Source organism: Hoplias malabaricus, chromosome 7 (genome assembly GCF_029633855.1).
Source record: "Hoplias malabaricus isolate fHopMal1 chromosome 7, fHopMal1.hap1, whole genome shotgun sequence".
Classification (NCBI taxonomy): domain Eukaryota; kingdom Metazoa; phylum Chordata; class Actinopteri; order Characiformes; family Erythrinidae; genus Hoplias; species Hoplias malabaricus.
Genome location: NC_089806.1, coordinates 42,877,024 through 42,890,283, shown reverse-complemented (window position 1 = coordinate 42,890,283; position 13,260 = coordinate 42,877,024). Strand labels below are relative to the sequence as shown.

The window sequence follows — 13,260 nt, the reverse complement described above, 5'->3', positions numbered from 1 at the left end:
GGGTGTACTTCATCATAGGCCCGAAATTGGGGCTGTGAGTCATGTCATTTAATTGTGACACCCATCTTTCCTAGTCCAGAAACAGAAAATATAGAAAATCTCACATAGAATCTGTTTTCACAAATTTGTTACAAGATTTACATGCAACACATAGGGAAGCTGATGTACAATCAGCTTTCAAAAGTGTGTTACAGGGTTTACGTATTATACCCTTATACCCAAGACTTTTATTTTGAAAAGAAGTCACGTCACTAAAGCGCTTCCCCACCAGAAAGAACTTATCTATAAATCACATAATGATATTTTCACATCTTATAGCAGTAAAAACATTCAACGCCAGTGTCTGTGAATAAATTCATAATATGTAGTAATTGCACTGAAATAGTACATTTTGGTTTTTTTTAATAACCAGGATATTCATGGGTGAATGTCTGAGTCAAATTTACTGCGGTGCTGAACCGCGGGATTCACATAGGCAGCTAACAATCTTTCATTTATTTTATGTGATTGCATAGTGAGTTTTGCATTAAAACAGGCTCTAAAACTACACTGAAATTTGAATCTGTGACACTTGTACCACAACAGAATCAGGAAGCCACTCCTCAGAGGAAACAAAACTGAACTCAGTCTGGAACTCTCTCTCTCTCTCTCTCTCTCTCAGTGAGCAATTGCAGGAAAATGGCAGAGAACAGTATCTCAGTGGATCAGGACCAGTTCATGTGTCCAGTCTGTCTGGATCTGCTGAAGGATCCAGTGGCTGTTCCCTGAGGACACAGTTTCTGTAAGGTGTGTATTAACAACTGCTGGGATCGGGAAGATCAGACAGGGATCTACAGCTGTCCACAGTGCAGAGAGACCTTCACTCCAAAGCCTGTTCTATGCAGAAACAACATGCTGGCTGAAGTGGTGGAGAAACTGAAGAGGACAGAACTCCAGGCTCCTTCTCACTGTTACGCTGGACCTGGAGATGTGGAGAGTGATTTCTGCACTGGGAGGAAAAACAAAGCCGTCACGTCCTGTCTGATGTGTATGGCATCGCTTTGTGAAACTCACCTTAAACCTCATCTGGAAATTCCAGCCTTGATCAAACACAAACTGGTTAAAGCCTCCACAAAACTACAAAAGAACATCTGCTCTCTACACGATAAAGTGATGGAGATCTACTGTCGCACTGACCACAGCTGTATCTGTTATTTATGTACGATGGAGGGACACAGAGGCCACGATACAGTCTCAGTATCAACCGCAAGAACCAACAAACAGGTCAGAGCTTCACCTGCTGAAGACAGTATTTTAAATCAGTTCTGTTTCATGTGTGAGTAATGTTGTAAACTTTTCTTCCGGTGGTTTCAAAGTGAAGAGATGAGACCAGTCTGAATAATAATGCTGTTTATTGAGCGCTCTGGTTGATCCTCAGACTGATCTCAGAATGATCTGGTCACAGGCTGAATCTCAGACTGATCTAATGGTTTGTAAGAGGCACACATCTTTATACCCATTTTACAACTTCACACAAGGATTGATCTTTACCTAAACAGGATCTGGAAGCACCAGGAACTGTCGTAACACATCACTGTCGTGAACAAGCCATAAACAACCTAGGTCATAAACATCATCTGAGTTCTTGGTGCATTGTCGTAAAATGTTAACAGCTGTTCTTATCAGAGGTGTTTTAGACAGGGAATGTGTGATCTCTAAAACAGTCCAAATGTTACATTAGAAATGGTACAATTCAGATAGAAGAAAAGAAACAATACAACATTCCTCCCTCTTGTATGTAAAAGGAACGTACACACAATAAATTAAAGAAGAATAAAACAAAACAAAAAAAAAACGTTTCTTATTCCTAAGTGGCATAGGCCTTATTTCTTTCCTAATGTATCTTACATTAGATATAATTGTTAGTGTAGCGTAGTGTAGTTGAAAGACATTGTCACTGCTCACATCTGAGACGTGAACAGCAGCACGTGTAGTCCATAGAGTCAGTAGAAGAAACAACAATTCCATTTTTTTTAATTACTGTCATCTTCCTTGATGAGCTATGCTGGATTATCAGGAATGGTGAGATGAACAGATCCATGCAGAAATCTTCAAGGGAGTTTTAATTCATCCACTGTTGTTCTTGACTTTACCTAGAAGGTACAAACCGGATTCCAAAAAAGTTGGGACACTAAACAAATTGTGAATAAAAACTGAATGCAATGATGTGGAGATGGCAAATGTCAATATTTTATTTGTAATAGAACATGGATGACAAATCAAAAGTTTAATCTGAGTAAATGTAACATTTTAAAGGAAAAATATGTTGATTCAAAATTTCACAGTGTCAACAAATCCCAAAAACGTTGGAACAAGTAGCAATAAGTGGCTGGAAATAGGAAATTGAGCATATAACGAACAGCTGGAAGACCAATTAACACTAATTACGTCAATTGACAACATGATTGGGTATAAAAAGAGCTTCTCAGAGTGTCAGTGTCTCTCTGAAGCCAAGATGGTAAGAGGATCACCAATTCCACCATTGTTGCGCAGAAAGATAGTGCAGCAATACCAGAAAGGTGTTACCCAGGGTAAAATAGCAAAGACTTTTAAGTTATCATCGTCAACCGTGCATAACATCATCAAACGATTCAGAGAATCTGGAACAATTGCTGTGCGTAAGGGTCAAGGCCGTAAAACTCTACTGGATGCTCGTGATCTCTTGGCCCTTAAACGTCACTGCACCTCAAACAGGAATGCCACTGTCAAGGAAATAACAGGATGGGCTCAGGAATACTTCCAGAAAGCATTGTCAGTGAACACAATCCACCGTGCCATCCGCTGTTGCCAGCCGAAACTCTACAGTACAAAGAGGAAGCCATTTCTAAGCAAGCTCCACAAGCTCACACGTTTGCACTGGGCCAGGGGTCTTTTAAAATGGAGTGTGGCAAAATGGAAGACTGTTCTGTGGTCAGATGAGTCATGATTTGAAGTTCTTTATGGAACTCTGGGACGCCATATCATCCGGACCAGAGAGGACAAGGATAACCCAAGTTGTTATCATCGCTCCGTTCAGAAGTCTGCATCACTGATAGTATGGGGTTGCATGTCTGGAAAGGCACCATTAATGCAGAGAACTATGTTCAGGTTCTAGAATAACATATGCTCCCATCCAGACGTTATCTCTTTCAGGGGAGACCCTGTATTTTTCAACAAGACAATGCCAGACCACATTCTGCAGCAATCACAACATCAAGGCTACACAGGGGGAGGAGGATCTGGGTACTAAACTGGCCAGCCTGCAGTCCAGATCTTTCATCTATAGAGAACATTTGGGGCATCATAAAGAGGAAGGTGCGACAAAGAAGGCCCAAGACGATTGAACAGTTAGAAGCCTGTATTAGACATGAATGGGAGAGCATTCCTATTTCTAAACTTGAGAAACTGGTCTCTTCTGTCCCCAGACGTCTGTTGAGTGTTGTAACAAAAACGGGGGGATGCCACACAGTGGTAAAAATGGCCTTGTCCCAACTTTTTCGGGATTTGTTGACACCATGAAATTTTGAAACAACATATTTTTCCCTTAAAATGATACATTTTCTCAGTTTAAACTTTTGATCTGTGATTTGTGTTCTATTCTGAATAAAATATTAGATGTTGGCACCTCCACATCATTGCATTCAATTTTAATTCACAATTTGTTTAGTGTCCCAACTTTTCTGGAATCCGGTTTGTACAAAAAAAAAACACTAGGCAGTATCATGTTGGCTGTATATAAACTTTTAACATTTTGAGGAACATCATTTTTCACTATTGCATCGAGTATTACCACGTCTTACCCTACCTAACACTGGGCCCCTAAGATACTGGCTGGAAGTGTGGAACGCTAATCGTAGGGTGAAAAGATGGTGTCTTCACTTTGGGTGTGGCCCCTGTAGCCTACATGCTTACAGTTCTTCCCAAAGCTCTCCCAACCAGTTCAGCCATCTGTCCCTAGTTAGGTGGTAACACTACTTTGTGATGTGACATGTTTGTCCAAGCTTTCTTCCCTTGACACAATACTGCTGCATCTGTTACTAAAAGCACTTGGAATGGGCCTTTCCATTTTGCCTCAAGTGGACCAGCTGTGTGATTTTTTATTTTTATTTTTTTAAATCATCACAAATTGTCCTGGAACAATTGGATGTCCCCCCCGGAAGGCTCAGTCCAAGCATCTTTAACACGTTGTTGAGCAGAATGTACAGAATTGGTGAGCTGCTTACAGTACATTAATAAGACATCTGAAGTAAGATGAACATCTGCTTGTCTAAGATCATTGCTTCCTGGTAGAGACATGGCATGTCCTGTAATGATTTCATATGGACTCAAACCAATTTTGCATGTAGGTGAGGCTCTGATGCTACACAATAGAGCAGATAGTGCATCCACCCAAGAAACCCCACTTTCGTGTAGCTTTGACAAACGCTGCTTTATATTTTTGTTCTGTCGTTCCATCTGACCAGATGCTTGAGGTCTGTACGGACAGTGGACCTTCCATTTAACCTGCAACATTTTCATCACTTCCTGCACTACTTTTCCTGTAAAGTGTGTTCCCTGGTCAGACTCTATGATGTCAGGCAAACCCCAACATGTAATATAGTCTTGGACCAGAACCTTGGCTGTGTGCAAAGCAGTTCCCTTTTTTGTTGGATAAGCTTCTATCCAGCGTGAAAATTTTCAACCACAATCAACACATCTTGTTTTCCCTGACAGGGAGGTAGTGTGATGTAACCAACTTGCAGATGTGTGAATGGTCCTGGGGGTGCAATTGTGTTCACAGCAGGTGTGGAGACACCCGCCACTGTATTGTTTGACTGACACAATATACACCGCTTCACTACATCAGATGTATGGGAGCGGAATTTAGGATTCCACCATACTGAGGAGAACCGGTGAACCAGGCTGTGGACACCCACATGTCCTAAACTATGAATTTGCTGAGCCAAGTATGGTAAAAGTGCCTCAGGTGCTACATACTTCACTCCCTTTGTCCAAAACCCACTGGAATCAAGACACGCACCTTTATCCATCCAAGACCACACTTCAATAGCAGGAGCATCAGAGTACATTTGCATTAGTGATGAACGCACAGTTTGTAAACTAGTGTCATTAGTTTTTGTAGCAGCCACTGTCACTGCTGGTAATTTCCCTGCAGCCTTTGCTGCTGCATCAGCCATGGCATTACCTCGTGCTTCATCTGTGTCAGAGGAATTGTGAGCTTTTACTTAACAACTGCAAGTTCTGTTGGAAGCTCACTAGCTGATATGAGATCAGAAACCAAAGAGGCATGTTTAATAGGGGTACCAGCAGCTGTCCGAAAACCACGATGACGTCAAATATGGCCAAAATCATGAATGACACCAAATGCGTACCTGGAATCAGAATAAATTGTTGCAGTTAGACCTGAAGCTAGCATACAAGCATTAGCTAAGGCCACCAATTCAGCAGCTTGGGCAGAAAAATGATCAGGAAGACGACCCTGAGCTATTACTGCATGTGGCGAGCAGACAGCCCATCCAACATGTTTACAGTCATTCAGAATCTGGGCTGAATCATCAGTAAACAAAATCAAATCAGGATTTTCCAATGGAATTTCAGAAATATCCATATGTGGACTGTGGGACAAAACAACACAGTCATGATCATCTTCACCCTCATTATAAGTATCAGACAATGCAGTCATCATTAATGATGAGGGATTAGCGATCTGTGCCCTTTGCAGGCAAATGTTAGGAGCTGTGAGTGCAGAGAGCCAGTTACCCCATCTCTGAGTAGTAACTGTAATTACACGAGCCGAAGACAATAGAGATTTAACAGCATGTGGACAACGCACTGTGAGTGATTGTGATAAGACCACTGAAGTACACACAGTAACAGCTAAAAATGTTGCTTGCATAGCACGCAAACATGGACCAAACCCAATTGCATTTATATCCAATTTAGCTGAACAGTACTTTACAGGCCGTAACTGACCACCATGATCTTGCATGAGGCATGCTGTCATAAAACCATCATTTTCATGAACATACAATGTGAAGGGCAGATCGGTTGAACAAAACCTAATGCTGGGGCAGATGTCAGAGCATCCTTAAGCTCTTTAATTACTATTTCAGCCGTGTTGGAAACCTGAACACTATCTGTTTCTTTGGGGCTTCCCTTCAAAATGTCATATAATGGCTGAGCAATTTGAGCATAATTTTCAATCCATGGACGACAATAATTGCACAAGCCCAAGAATGACCTAAGCCCTTTGATGGTGGTTGGTACTGGGATAGTACGCACTGCAGAAGCACGGTCAGGAAGAATGGACCTTTGTCCAGCAGTTACTAACTGTAAACATTGCAGTGGGCATTAAAGTAGCTTGTGCTCCTGTGTCAATCAAAAAATCACATTCATTTTCGTTCACAGTGGTCCTCACATACAGTCTGTTATCATTGTTTTGGAGAATTGGCTCCAAATACGCTCTCACAGCTGACATCTCTAGTTTAAATGCTCTGACTCTTTTGAAAGAGAAGAAATCCAAGTGGGGGCAGCCAGCTGAGTAGACTGTGTATGAGTTTTAACAGTTAACCTGCCACCTCAGAGGTGAGAGGACTGTCTGATTGACACTGTGATTTCTCTGGACTGGACTTATATTTATATTGTTGCCATTTCCTCTTTTTACAATCTCGTTTCAAATGTCCCTTTTTCCCACAAAAGTGATACACATTGTTACGCTGGGTGACCTGACTACTTGTCAGCTGGGGAACAGTTTGCAAAACAGAGGCAACATGTAGTTTAACATGGGCATCTCTCTCGTATGCTGTTAAACACTAAGACAACTCGGTCAGTGTACTAGTGCGCCAGTTGGGCTTCAACAGTGGCAAAACCTTCCTCATTTCTTGAGATAAGCCATCAGCCCATTGGGCCATTGACACCTGAGAATTCAGAACGTCTGCTAGTGATACAAACTCTGAACTTCCCCCATGGAGCAAAAACACCTCAGCAAACCTCTGTGTGTACTGACTCTCAGGCTAATTTTTCCCCTGATGACATTACACTGTTTTTAAGTACTGTAAGCAACCCCATGTTACAGTCCTGCACTGCTTTTCTAGAACTAGAACTCATCTATCTGTGTCTCATAATATTCCTCCATGACTTCAATCTCAACTGGCAGGGGTATTTGCAAGCACACATATGATGTCTAATGGATGGAGAGAATACAGTTTGATTTTACGTGTCATTTGTGTTAAGAAAGGACCAATGCCCATTTCCTTTGGATGCTTAAACTCTTTAGACAGGCAGTCTATCTCCCCCTCTCTAGATTTTACTTGTTTTACTACAACTGGAGCAGCTTCTAACATTGTTAGATCATAACTTTCTTCATCAGTTCTGTCACTAGAATCTGAGCTGGAAGACTTCTCTTCTGGACTTTGGAATTTTGTAAGAGATGGATACAGCTTCTCCACCTAATTCCTGAAGGTCCCTTTTCTCTTTTACAAGTTTATCTACTTTAACTTGTAGTGCATTGATAGTGCGTTCAGTGTGTTCACATGTGTTCTCTGTACTAAAGGCTGCACGTTTATGATTAGCACACTCGTGTAACAGTTGTGCATTTTGTTCCTTCTGTTCATTCATTAGTAAAGAATGCCACTGTCTGAACACCTGAACACACCGCTCAAGATGAGAAACACTCTGCCCCACCGTGTCTTCTGTCTTAAGGAAACACACTTAAGAATATTGCAGTGTCACAACAGACCTTTGGCAAATAATTCCTGCACCCGTTGTCCTAATGAAACACAATTAGGAAAAATACCTGCGCGTAGCAAAAAATCAGAAACTGGACTTGATCACATTCAAATCCCACTAAATCCTAATAAACCCAATTAGGAACATGTGCTAAGGCCAAGAAAACACCCTGCCTCACTTCTTAGACTAGTACCAAGAAGCCAAAAACAATACAAGACAAAACATAGACTCTCTTAATTTAACAGCTATTTTTCTCCATAAATGGACTCATAAGGTTCTAGTAGGCTCACCGCTTGCATGTAGTTTGTTCTCATCAGAGGGAGAATCACCACCCCATCCGGATTTAGGGAGCTGATTCTGCTTCTGGGATGATCTACAGCACAACTTGAGTTGTCTTCTTGATGAGCAGTCAAAACCGTCATGAAGAGCCACCAGGAGTGTTCAGAAACCATCTGAAACCATCAGAACCAGGCAGAAACACCAGCTGTTGTAAACTTGTCTTCTGGTGGTTTCAAAGTGAAGATAGGAGACCAGTCTGGATATAATTCTGTTTATTGAGGGCTCTGGTTGATCCTCAGACTCATCTCAGAATGATCTGGTCACAGGCTGAATCTCAGACTGATCTAAAGGTTTGTAAGAGGCACACATCTTTATACCCATTTTACAACTTCACACATGGATTGATCTTTACCTAAACAGTATCTGGAAGCAACAAGAACTGTCGTAACACATCACTTTCGTGAACAAGCCATAAACAACCTAGGCCATAAACATCATCTGAGTTGCTTGTGCACTGTCGTAAAGTTAACAGCTGTTCTTATCAGAGGTGTTTTAGACAGGGAATGTGTGATCTCTAAAACAGTCCATATGTTACATTAGAAATGGTACAATTCAGATAGAAGAAAAGAAACAATACAACAGTAAGAATTATGGCTTTACAGTAAACAGCACAGTGTCAAAGTCCATTAAAGCTACAGAGTTCTTTTAATTAATAATTTACTCTTATCTTACAGTTCATAATGTGTTTGTTTTAATCCAGAGTCGACTGAAAGATTTGCAGAGGGAATCTCAGCAGAGAATCCAGGAGAAAGAGAAGAAGCTGCAGGAGGTGAAAGAGGCTATGAAAGCTCTTAAGGTGAGTAGTGAGGAGAGAGCGGCTGGAGCAGATATTCCACCCCTCAGTCCCACTCTCCTCCAGTCGGACAATGAGGAGCTCAGTGCTGGACTCTTACAGACTCTACACAGACACAGTGTGTGTGTGTGTTTGTGTGTGTGGTAACAGAGCTCTGCACAGACAGCAGTGGGGGACAGTGAGAGGATCTTTACTGAACTGATCTGCTCCTTTGAGAAAAAGCACTCTGAGCTGACAGAGCTGATCAGAGCTCAGGAGAAGGCTGAACTGAGTCGAGCTGAAGAACTCCTGGAGAAACTGGAGCAGGAGATCTCTGATCTAAAGAGGAGACACACTGAGCTGGAGCAGCTTCCACACAGACGATCACATCCATTTCCTCCAGGTAACACTCACTGTGTGATCTATAGAGAGAACTGAAGCTCAAGAAGGCTCTAAAAGATCTGTATTCCTGTTCTCCTTTACCCTTCTGTATTCTGTAGAGTTTCCAGTCTCTGTGTGTCTCTCCTGGACCTGAGGACTCACCGAGAATCAGAGTTAATCAACATCTCTCATTCGACAGAGTGAGGAAATCTCTCTCTGATCTGAAAGAGGGACTGGAGGAATTCTGCAAAGAGGAGTTCAGTAAAATCCCTCCGCTCGGTAAGAGGAGACCCCTTATGTGATATATAGTGATGGACACAGTTCTTCCTCAAGTACAGACTAAAGGAAGACAGGAGATCAGCAGAGTTACACATTAGAGAGACTCTGTAGCTACATGTATGTGCTAGAGGTGGTCGGATCTATCCAAATATCGATACCAATGCCGGTATTGGTATTGATTGTAGTATGATATGATGAATGTGTATTAATTCCTAATAAGCAATTGTGACTTTTTGAGAGTTTTAATTTTAAGTACCCTAACTTTAGCTCGTTTCAGAGACATCTCCACATTAGCAGATGTAAGGTGAGATAAACCTCCAGAGCAGGCTCGTAAAACGCCCTCCAAAGACCCTTTTTTATGACTTAAGGACCCCCAGGGTCAAGAAAAGAATGCAGAGAGAGACACAGACTCAAGTACAGAATAAAGGAAGACAGGAGATCAGCAGATCCCCCCCACTCCCGTCCTTTGCTTCTACAGCTGCATATGGCGAAGACTTCCGGTATCGGTATCAATATCGGCGATACTGGCCCTGTGTTTACTTTGTATCGGATCGATACCAAAACTTTCGGTATCGCCCACCTCTAGTATGTGCAGTTATATAAAACACACACATGCATAAATAACAAATATGCAAATCTGGAGGATTTTTTTAGTCCATTTGATGATTTCAAACTGAAATTTCTTTCTGTTGTGGATCATTTGACTTCTGTGTCTCCACAGCTGCAGGAGTTCAGATGATTTTACCCTTAGAGCCAACGACCAGAGAAGATTCCCTGCAGTGTATGTGATAGACACAAACATTTGAAGTTTAATAAGTAACAGACTGTTTGTTTCTTGATGCCCATTTAGTAGTAAATAATATGTGAATTATAGAAGTGAGGAGGGAGAGCACAGACAATTTTTTTTCTTTGAATATATTAATTTTCTGTGAAGAATAAACCTATTTATTAATTTTCTTTCCCCTTGTTTAGATTTCTGTCGTCTGACCCTGGACCCCAACACAGCACATCAGCACCTTGTTCTGTCTGAGAATAACAGAGTGGTGAGGTACGGTGGAAAAGTCCAGGGTTACCCTCATCATCCAGAGAGATTTGACGACTGGTGGCAGGTGTTGAGTAAAGAGAGTGTGAGTGGATGCTGTTACTGGGAGGTTGATTGGGGCAGTGATGATGGACATTTTTTGTTAATATCAGTGTCATATAACGGGATCAGCAGGAAAGGTAGTGGTAATAAGAGCTGGTTTGGACGCAATGATCAGTCCTGGAGTCTGCAGTGTTCTCCCTCTCTCTCTTTCTGTCACAACAACATTGAGACTAAGAGCTTAGCCCTGTCCTCCTCCAGAATAGGAGTGTATGTGGATCACGGCGCAGGAACTCTGTCCTTCTACAGCGTCTCTGACACAATGACCCTCCTCCACACCGTCCACACCACCTTCACTCAGCCGCTCTACGCTGGATTCTGGGTTAATTCGGGAACAAAAGTGAGGTTCTGTGATTGAAAATGATGCTTCTGTGTATTCTTCAGTTACCTTCTATATATTTTACAATCCTTTCCATTATACGTTTTTAATTAACTGATGGACACAGTATGAAATTAATATTATAATTATTATTATTATGGGCCAGTGTAATAATGTCTTCATAATGATGGTTTGTAGCTGAATGTGCAAAAATATATTAAAATGCATGTGCCATATTTACTGTTTGTAATCACAGCATTGCTGTTGTTTTTGTACTCTTGATTTTTTTTTTATTCATTATTAATTTGCAATAAAATCACATAATCCTGCTCCAGTTTATTGCAAAATGGCTAAATTGTCTTCAAATCGTGTCCTAACTATATTCCATTTTAATGGTTTATGATAATTAGTTTGTTCAGGATTTTAAATTGTTCTCTGGTCTTTAAATAGAGGGTGTGTGAATATAGTTGGGATAAATTCCCATGATACAGCATTTCATACAGCGTCCTGTGGTATATTCTGCCATCTATAGGTGGCAAGATATACCTGCTGTTAGATCAATTTTCATCATATGAAGTTGAGTTCAGCATTCTGAGTGTGAACACAGCATGTCATACATACAAGTGTTTTTCTGTGGTAAACTGCCATCTACAGGTTTAAGTGTGTAACTGCTGCTCCATTTAAGGAGGAATGGGGAATTTAAATAATCTGGTGAGTACGTAGCCAACTAAAGCCTCGTGGCAGTGTGGAGCTTTCTTGTGTTATATCAGAGTTTATTTCAAAGAGTGGAACAAAAAAAATAAAGCACAGAAAAATTAATCCTAAGAAGAAAAATCAGCTGCAGCTGGTTAAAGGCCACTACACAGAGCAGGAGAAGCAGAGCCGTGCTCAGGATTAATTTATCGCTCATTCATATAATTTCTAGAGGTTTTTGGAGCGTTGTTGAAGCTGGAACATGGGGGTGTTTATTTTTATAACTACGAACTTCACTGTACCATTACATTTCTCTAATAAATCTTTTGTGCTTAAAAAGTCCCAACGGTCGCCTCAAAGAACCGAATCGACTCGTTGGAGAACGACTCATCACTAACGGGTGTATACATGTTCATTTAAAACTTAACGAAATATTGCTCAACGTTCAGAAATACCGGTTTATCTGCCCTTTCCTTCTTTACTGGGATAAAAGTTCCTACAGAAAACTTACATTTACAGAGAAATGGAGTAAGATGTGGTAATTGACAAATTAATTACTAAATGTAACGCAAGAAGACAATAATGTTAGCTAACTGTTCCTTTTAGCTCTAATACTTCAGCAATTATAGTGAACAATAAGTTTAAAAGGACAAAAATGTCAGTTTAATATAGAAATATAACTGACTACTGCATTTCTAAATAACAATTTACTGTACAGTTTTTGTAGTTTTTTTTATATTCAGTTCCTCTGAAATTTTTTAAAGAAAAGACTGAAAATTGTAGCCAATTAACTTAACATTACTTCTTGGATTCCTGTTTCCTCATCTTCAATGTCTGGTAAATGTAATATTAACATGTGAAAACAGACCTCAACCACCAACAAATAATTACCACATTATTCTCTGAGTTATTCTCAATTTATTCTTTAAATTGTTCTTCCCTTCTTCAATGAGAACATCAGCTGCAGCTGGTTAAAGGCCACTACACAGTAGGAGAAGCAGAGCTGTGAACGTTAGCTAACTGAATACCAGGACTTGGTCCAGCAGTGCAGGTACCAAGGGTGGGAAGGCCCAGCTATTCCCAGATGAGGTTGGTTGTAGAAAAAGCCAGGAGCTAGCTTCTTATCTGAACTTCCCAGTCCACCTTAAATGCAGCAGCAGTTACATTTTGTTGCTTGATGGCACTTTACCACAGAGAAATGCTGTGCCAACACTCTGAATGTAAGGTATAAAACTAAACAGGCTTTTCATGTTGAATGTTGTATAGCCGTTCAAAAATTGGACAGTTTTATATGAAAACAGATAATCTATCAAGAGTAACAAGCAACTACTGTAAAACTGTATGTTTTTCACATAAAATCACAAATGTAGGCATCCTGTTAGATCCGTTTTATATTTTCACTTCAGACTTAACAGACTTCTTGAAATTGTGGAAATAGGAATTTTAGAAAGTTTTATGACAAAAACAATAATATCTAATTTTCTAGAAACCAGAACGAATATGGTTTAAGACTTAACACATTGTGACTGTAAATATAAATTCCATATTTAGCCACTCCCACTCTGCTTCTTTATATTGTCAGAAAAAAAA

The 13,260-nt window shown here is 40.6% G+C and overlaps 1 pseudogene; it reads left to right on the top strand.

Annotated features, from left to right (window-relative positions):
• Positions 1 to 546: 546 nt before the first annotated feature.
• On the top strand, positions 547 to 11,180 carry LOC136701564 (E3 ubiquitin/ISG15 ligase TRIM25-like; annotated as a pseudogene).
• Positions 11,181 to 13,260: the final 2,080 nt, after the last annotated feature.